Raw genomic sequence first — 8,691 nt, forward strand, 5'->3', positions numbered from 1 at the left:
AGTCCCCAGGGCGCGTCCCCGCGGCGGCCGCCAGGGGGCGCAGCAGGCGCCGGGGAGGGCTGGCCCGCGGAGTGTCGCCTCCCACCCTCCCTCCGGGAGAGGAAATGTGGGGGCCCGAACTGGGGGCCCGCCAGGCTGGGTCGCGCCGGCCGGGCCTCGAAGACCCGCGGCCCGCCCCGAAAGCTCCTCGCGCAGCTCCGGGCTCCACCACGTGGGCGGCTGCTGGGAGCGGCCAAAGCGCGTGCACCGGTGCGGGCCTCGGGGGCCCCCGGAGGCTAGGGGGCGTGTCCGAGGGGCCCCAGAAAGAAGGGGTCGGGGGCTGCGGCCCGGATGGGTCTCCTGGCTGGGGTCGGGACCCCGAAACGCGCCGCGCGCACGCACGATCGGTAGTCATTGCGGAAACCCACCCGCACCTGCCTCGGGTCTTCCCGGGCACCTCCCTCTTGCTTCCTCTGCTATGTGACTAGACACCAGCACCAACCCAAGTCTCCTCTGTGGTTTTCTTGAATGTGCCCACGGAGAGCTTTCCCCGAAGCGAGACTGCCCTAGGACTGCCATCTAACGAATACGTGCTGCGGAGACCAGGTCCTTGAAGGGGGAGACAGCCCAGTAATGGCTGGAGAAAGGAGTTTGAAATACGTGGACTTGAAAAAATAGTGAGTGGACCACGTGTCGCCTTTAATGTGGTCAGGTTTCATGACTCAGGCTAATCGATGTCAATAATAAATAAAAAAAGATGGCTAATACAGGAGTGGTGAATGCCTAGATCGAGTAGAAGCGTTTGTCTCATAAACAACCAGACTGTCTGGAAGGCAGGGATCTGTTCTAAAGAAAAGATAGGTTTCTGTTTTTACTCCCTAATTGTAAAAGATTTCCGAGTTACGTTGTGCATCCCATCGTTTATAAATAATTTTTCAAATCAAGACCTGAAAACAAGTCAAAAGCCATCATGATGGAAACCTAGCCTTTTCCCCTACATTTATTCCCTAGATCATTTTTCTCCTTAGAAATTTTTAGCTCAATTCAGTGAGTCAGTTGTATAGAAGGGAAATAAATCTTTTTTTTACTTAAGAGAGTTCTTCATATGGGATTGTTTTTGCATGACTGAAACTCGGCTTAATTTTTAAATAAAATGTTCCAGTTTTAGATGTTTTGGACATTAACACAGGAAGAAATGTATTAGAATCTTTAAAATGAAACAAGTTTAGCATGTATCGTTTATAAGTTAAGCACACCTGTGAATAATTAAAATTCAGCCTACCAATTTTTAAATATTTCTTCAGACAGTTCCCTGCATGAGGTTGGTCTTGATGCCTAGATACATTCCTTGGTTAAGTGTAAAGGAAAATCAATTCTATATTTTCTTTATATTTGGTGTTTAGAATTTTTAAATACATGTGAATTTCAACAGAAGTTTGGAGCTGACTTTTAAAAGACTAATGCTAATATAAAACTCTTTAAATACTACACGATATACTTTTATTATTTATATATTATATTTTTGTTATTATATATTACTAATATATTAATATTTATATGTCAGTAATAAAAACTCCCATTCAGTTGTCCCTGAGGATGACATACACAAAATAAGGAATAAATGCTCAGTTTAGATTGTAGTTTTTTTATCTAAATAATTTTCCATTTGTGAATTTTTTAAATGTCTGTTTTCCTAAAGTAGTAGAAAGTCAGTAAGATCAAGCTACTTTAGACAGTGAAATTACGTGATTATTGTTATGTAGCTTAATATCTAGAAAAAAATAATCAAAATGTAGGTTGCCTTTAAGCTTTAACTTGATCACACAGACAAAGAAGGCGATTTTTATTTTCTTCAATGATTACATTCTACATACTGATATCAAACTTACTTTTTTCATCTTGGAAATAAAATCATGTAGTAAAACATTAATTGGAGTCCACTTGCCAATCACACTGACGATGAATGCATCACACTTTTTTGTTTTTAGGCAATTTTCACCAGGTAGCTTATAAACGTCCCTTCTTTGGGAGCAGAAACTGGTCGCTTCTTTTCATTTTTAAAAAACTTTATTGGAAAACAGCTTTATCTCAAATTATTCTGCTAAATGTACCAGACTCCCCCAAAATGTAATATATACTGTGTGAAAATGAGAAATAGCACAACTGGCAATTAACAGGTAGTAGCAGTAGCACAAAATGTTGCGATCTAGTCCCAGAAAGGAACGTTACTCAGCGGCAAAAACGAATAAACTAGCGCTACACACAGTATGGGCAGATCTTTGAAACACAATGTTAAGTGTAAAAAAAAAAAACACCAAAAAACGCATGTTCTGAAAAACTACACAAACGACACCATTGTGATAAGGCTCTTAAAAGTGGGGACAAAAAAGTGTGGCAAATTTTTTTAAAACGAGAGATTGAAATACATGGTAAAATACATTTTTTTGTTCTACCAAAAGGATTAATAAAGCACATGAAATCGAAGATCCTGGGTACCTCTGGGAGCGGGCGGGGAGAAGCCCATAGGCATATGCAATGTTCTCAGAAATATGTTCATTCTCAGACCAGCTGGAAGATTCATGGGTTTCAGGTTTCCATTCTATAGTTATGCTTTATAACTAACGCATATGCTATTTACATATATGTACATAAAAATATTAAAGAAGATAAAAGAAAAATATGGGGGCGATCCACAAGAGAGATCATCCTAGTTTCCAGTATGATTCTTCCAGATTCCAAGCTGTTTATATAAGCAATTCACGAGCATTAAAGAATCATCGCAATGATTTAGTTAATCATAGTCTCATCCTTTGGGATACATTTCAGAAGACCGTGTACTCATATCGATGCAATTCAAGACAAAAACAAATCATGAAACAAAAAAAAAGAACGTGAAAGAATTCACTTCATAGGTAATCAGGATCATTAATTACGAGTGCATTATGTCAACCATCTGGCAGTTTCCTATAAGGCGAAACATACACCTAACTCATGATCCAGCAATTCTAACCTTTGCAGTTTAACCAAAAGAAATGAAAATATGTCCACAAAAAGACTCGTATGGGAATGTCGGTAGTTGTTTTATTTATAACAGCAAAAAAACTGGAAACGACCCAAACACATCAAAAGGAGAATGGATAAATAAACCGCGATAGATCAATTCCACACGATACTGCTTAACAATAAAAAGCAATGAGCTATTAATACATACAAAACCATGGATGAACCCCAAAAGCATAGTGCATAAGCCAGGCACAAAAGTGTACAAAGAGCACAAATTAGCCCATCCCTTTGAAGTTCAAGAGCAGGCAAAATTGATCTATGAGAAAGAAGCATGGTCGCCCTTGGTTGAGGGAACAGCTATTGTGGGCGACTAGGACGAAGCACAAAGAACTTTCTAGAAGGATGACAATGCCCCATGTGTTGATTGGGGTTTTGGCTGCAGTAGTGCATGCACTCATCAAAAACACATCGAGCCGTACACTTAAGATGGATGCGCTTCCTTGTGTGTAATTATATCTGAATTTTAAAAGTTTTAAAGAGTGCATTATGTAATTTAGAGATTTTGCAGCTGTTCTAAAAAAAAAAGAAAAAAGTTAGCACTATGCTTTCCAGTTTTGCTATTATGTGAGTTAGCAGAGATGTTCACCTCCAACCTCCACGCCCACAGCTGTCCCCACAGATAAAAACACTTCCAGAGATACATCTGTCTCAGGTCCCTGCAAAGGGGTTTAGCTGTGGAAGGCACCGAGGGGTCTCCACAAAGCCATCCAGGGGCAGAAAAGGTACTTAGTGACTTCTGGTTGGTTCCAGTCTCTGCACGGCCACAGCAATGCAAGTCCCAGTCTCCTCGAGATCTGTTTACGCTCAGCTTGAGGAGCTTTTCTATTCCAGATCGAACAGAGAGCCAGCCCGCAGGACCATAAATCCTGCACTCCACCGTGACGCTTCAAAAGCACTGTGGACGTCTCAACGAGCATTTGGACAGAGGCAGCGGGGATGTGTTTTTGTGACCACTTCCAGAACCATATTCAGGTGAAAACATCAATAAGGGAAGTTTCTGGAAAACCCAAGCCTGGGCCAGGAGTGACAGGCACCTTTGGGATCACCAGAGATCCGACGTGGAGACTGGAAGACTTCTGCGGCTGCACCAGCGCCACACGGTGCTGCGTGGGAAACTAAGCCAAGCCAGGAGAGCGCTAATGACTCCATCTTTGTCCCTTGTCATTTGCTGTGGTTCGTTTCCGAGATAGGTGTGCCGTGTTTACTCCTCTGTGTAATTAACTTCCAAACATGTCAACAGTGAAGATTCGTGCCTGGCAGAGAGCACAAAAGATGCTTCCTCGTTTTAGAAATGCATCATGAAAGTACCTGAAAGGTGAAGTCAAGTCAAAACTTCTGTTCACTCGGGTTAATGCCGGCAGCTCTCAGATGTTGTACCAGCAGCGTGCGGGGGAGAGACGAGTTGCTCCTCTGCCCTGCTCCGCCCTGCCCCACTCCACAAAGCTGTGTGACTCTGTGCAGGTCGCTCTGCCTCTCTGTTTCGACACGAGATGATCAAGTTGGAATACACTTTCCGCTTCTAAAATGGCAGGACTTCTTCGTTTTTTAACCGAGACTGTTACATCGGTATCTCATTCTTTAGTTGTGTCTCCTGCCTTTGCTTTCTCTCTCGAGTAATTAATAGTCTATAAATCAATGCACAGGCAACAGAAGCCAGGCTCAGGGAATAACCGCTTCCTAATTTGTTTCATTCAGGCAGACCTTTCACACATTAGGGGTTCTTAGAGCAGAAACATTTTTTTTAGCCATTCTGAATCCCCATATATATTCTTCTAAGAATATAGGTATGAAAAGACAGAAGAAACATCACCACAACAGGGGCAAGTGGCCACAGGTGATCCACAAAAGGAATAATCCCCTGATTGATCATTGAGAATGTTCCCACAAAATGTTCTCTTTGGGATATTAAGTTCTAGTGGCACCTTATTCTGCAGGATATATATTTGTACATTTCTTCAGTAATCCCTTTAAGCAATATCAATGTGTCAGGCTCCTTACTGGCAGCAAATTCTGTTTCTGGCCTCCTGGACACACTACGAATAAGTGAGATCTTCCAGTTATGCAGACGCCCGCTGCTCTGCAGTGTGGAGACCACATCTGGAGAATCAGGTTTACATCTGTCCTTGGAGGGCCGCTGATCAACAAGAGAACCGAATGCTGACACGGGGACGAGGACAGGAAAGGGCTGGTCCCCACATCCCACAAGGCGTGATTAAGACATATAGACATGAGAGGAGTCTTCTATGACTTCCGGTTTTATACAACTGGAAGATGGTGATTTGACTTGACCCAGGTCATTCCAATGGGCGAGCTAGACCAGTGGGAAGGAAAATGGATTTTCGGCTCTCTTTAAGACTATTTCTTTCTTCCAGTAGAAACACGTAACTAGCATTATCTTGCAGTCTCTTCTAGGGGCACTGCCTTGTGTGGAAACTTCTCTGAACCATCAGAGTATCTAGGCAGACACTGGGACCACACCCGCCGGAGAAATCATCCAAAGCAGCGCTGGATTGACCGAGAGGATGACAGGGCGACACCTGAGGCCCCTTCCAATTTTAGGATCACTGGATATTTGGATTCTACTTCTGTGTGGATTACAGTGTCTGACGGGCACTGAAGGAGCCTGGCTTTGCTTTAAATGAATAGTGACCAGCTTCGAAGTTGAAGATGTATCCGTTTAAGAGGATATTGAATTTATCTTGTAGCACAGACACCCTGATGAAATCGCTCCTGAAAGAGGTTCAAGGCCCAGTTCCAATAGGTCGAAAAGTCAAGTCAGAAGGTCCAGGATTGGTTTCAAACCAATCACGTCGTGAGAGGTGGTTCAAGTAGGTGGCAGCCAGGTAGAGATTAAGATAATGCATGCTGGTGAGCTGGCATCAAATACTTAATAGGCTATATGTGTGGGGGGCTGGGGAGCCCAGATTTGCAGAGCTTGCCAGTTTCCCTGTGTAAATATTCTACCCCGGCTGATTCAAGCTACCAACGCGAGGTCACTCAGTACAGAGTTCTGAAGAGATGAGCAGGCTTTTGGGAGAATCTGTGAGCCTGGCCCAGTATATCACTGGGCAAAGATATCTGAGAACCTAGTGTGGCCTTTGTAAAAACTTAAATATGCGTTCAGGAAGAAATTGATAAGCACCCCAGTATGAAAATGGCAAGAGCTATAAACAGGCAGTTCGCAGAAGAAATTGGCACAGCCAAGAAGCATGAAAATATACTCAGGAACCTGGATGGCAAAATTAAGAATGGGACAGTACCGACCTTTCACGTGGGGGAATGGAATTCTGATTCACTGCTGCCGGGAAGATAAATTAGTAAAGTATATCTACTGTGGATAGCAACTCGACAGCATCTCTCAGGTGGCAGATGCCCTTACCTACCCCACAACCCAGCGATTCCGCTCACAGAGTATATCCTAAAAGCCCTTGACATATGGCACCAGAGGACATGTATAAGAATGGTAATTGGACCATTGCTTTCAATAGTAAACAAACAAACAAACAAACAAAAACTAGAAACATTCTGATCGTCCCTCAGCAGAAGAACAAATAGCCACGTGTTTTTCATATAATAAGATGCTATACAGAGGTTAACATGAATGAGCTAATCCGACCGAATCAACATAGATAAATTTAACAACCACTATGGTGTGAAGGAACAATCTGCAAAAGTTATAGAACCACACGCCATCTTTAATTAACTATTAACATCAAAAGAAGAGCATTTATTGTTAATGAAAACATGCACACGGAGCGTAAGTATAAAATAAGCCTGGGAAAGGATAAAGGACCTCAGACGTTCTGGGGAGGAAGACGTGGAGGTCAAGTGCCGTCCCATCACACACACGCTCGTGCCGCGTCATCGCGTTCACCTTGATCGCTTGGCTGAGGTCGCGTTTATCAGGTGTGTTTCGCCTCAGCGGAGTTATTCTTTCTCCTCCTCTCTTTCCACACGCTCCTCTTTGGAAGAAAGTCACTGTGCTTTAAGGGGTGAGATTATGCGTCCTCTCCTTTGGGGGAAGTATCTCCATAAATTATTGGGCGTCCTGCATGGGAGATCGGTCTGTTCTTCCCATTTCTTTATTTCTTTAATCATTGTTTATTAGTAGTATGGGCTCGTGTATATTTATTTCAAAATTTGCGTTATAATCCAATACTGCTTTATTTTGTTTTGTTCAACTTATTCCAGCTTTGGCTGTTGGGAGGTCTTTCCACAGGCTCTTCTTGGTCACTTTGATGTACCCCCAATATAGGGTTTTGTTGTTTTGGGGGGTTTTGCTGTTGTTTTTGGTCTGGGGGGTTCTTTTTCATTTCTGTTTCTTTAGTTTTTAGTTCTTCCTTATTTTCTAGCAAACGAGACACTCAAGCTTATCTTATATATCTCCTGCCCCGGTCCTAGAATCGGCCATTTCTCTAAGAGCTCTGGTTCCTTCTATTAGAAACCAAAATCTGGGTGCGATGTGTGCTCGTCGTTACTGGGGTGTCATTGCTTCTAGGCCCGCTTAGCAGACAGAACAAAGAAATGAGTGTGTGTGTGTGTGTGTGTGTGTGTGTGTACAGGAAGACAAAGAAATGAGTGTGTGTGTGTGTGCGTGAGTGTGTGTGTGTGTCGTGTATTTGCTCATATCTGTTTGTAGATTAAACATGAACTTGTGCCATAGTCTCGTACTGTCTCCAACCCTAATCCATCATCGTGTGTCATTCTGACCGCCTCTCCTCATCTGCAAGAAACCTGGATGCCACCATCTGCTACCCAGATACCTGTGGCTTCACTTATCTTTTTTTTTTTTTTTTTTTGAGAAGAAAAAGAAAAGCTGTAAAAAAAAAATGCTTCGACATAGTATAGTATCAAGACCTACGGTGCAGACTGTTTACAGAACAGGCATTTGCAGGGAGAGGACATTTCATGCCATCATCCACCCCCAGCACAGGCCTTTCTCTGGTGCCTGATACCACTCCAGTGGGCGCTCATGGGAACGTGGGCAAAATGTCCTTTCAAAACGAGTCACACCGGGAGGGATCCTTGAAGACAGCCGGGGGATGGGATGTAGCTGAAGGGAAAACGAGCCTGGAAATGTTCGTTTGCAGCAGTGGTTCTAAAGCTCTTGTGAATGATGTATCCTTTTGAGATGCAGATGAGGGCTATGGATAGACTCCCAACCCAGAAAAACATTCGTATAGATCAAGAAGCATAAAAAATAAGCCCATGGTACAGGGAACCTCACCTCTGGGCCCACAGAGGTGGATCCCAGTTTAAGAAAACCTTAGGTATGAGGGTTCCTTTTCCCCCACAACGTCTCCGACACTTATTACTTGTCCTGTTGACGGCCATTCTAATAGGTGTGAAGTGGTGTCTCATTGTGGTTTCGATTTGCATTTCCTTAATAGCTAGTGAAGTTGAGCATCTTTTCATATGTCTCTTGGCCATCTGTATGTCTTCTTGGGAGAAGTATCTGTTCAGGTCCTCTGCCCATTTTTTAAGTGGACACACAATGCAATCTACATGTGATGTATTATTGAATTGTACATTCGAAACCTATATAATTTTATGAACCAATGTCACCCCAATAAATTTTTTAAAAAGAAAGAAAACCTTATGTGTATCATGTGAAAGTCACGTGTGTTTGTTTGCTTATTTGTCGGTGGG

The sequence above is a fragment of the Pteropus vampyrus genome, unplaced genomic scaffold (assembly GCF_000151845.1).
Source record: "Pteropus vampyrus isolate Shadow unplaced genomic scaffold, Pvam_2.0 Scaffold34, whole genome shotgun sequence".
Lineage (NCBI taxonomy): Eukaryota > Metazoa > Chordata > Mammalia > Chiroptera > Pteropodidae > Pteropus > Pteropus vampyrus.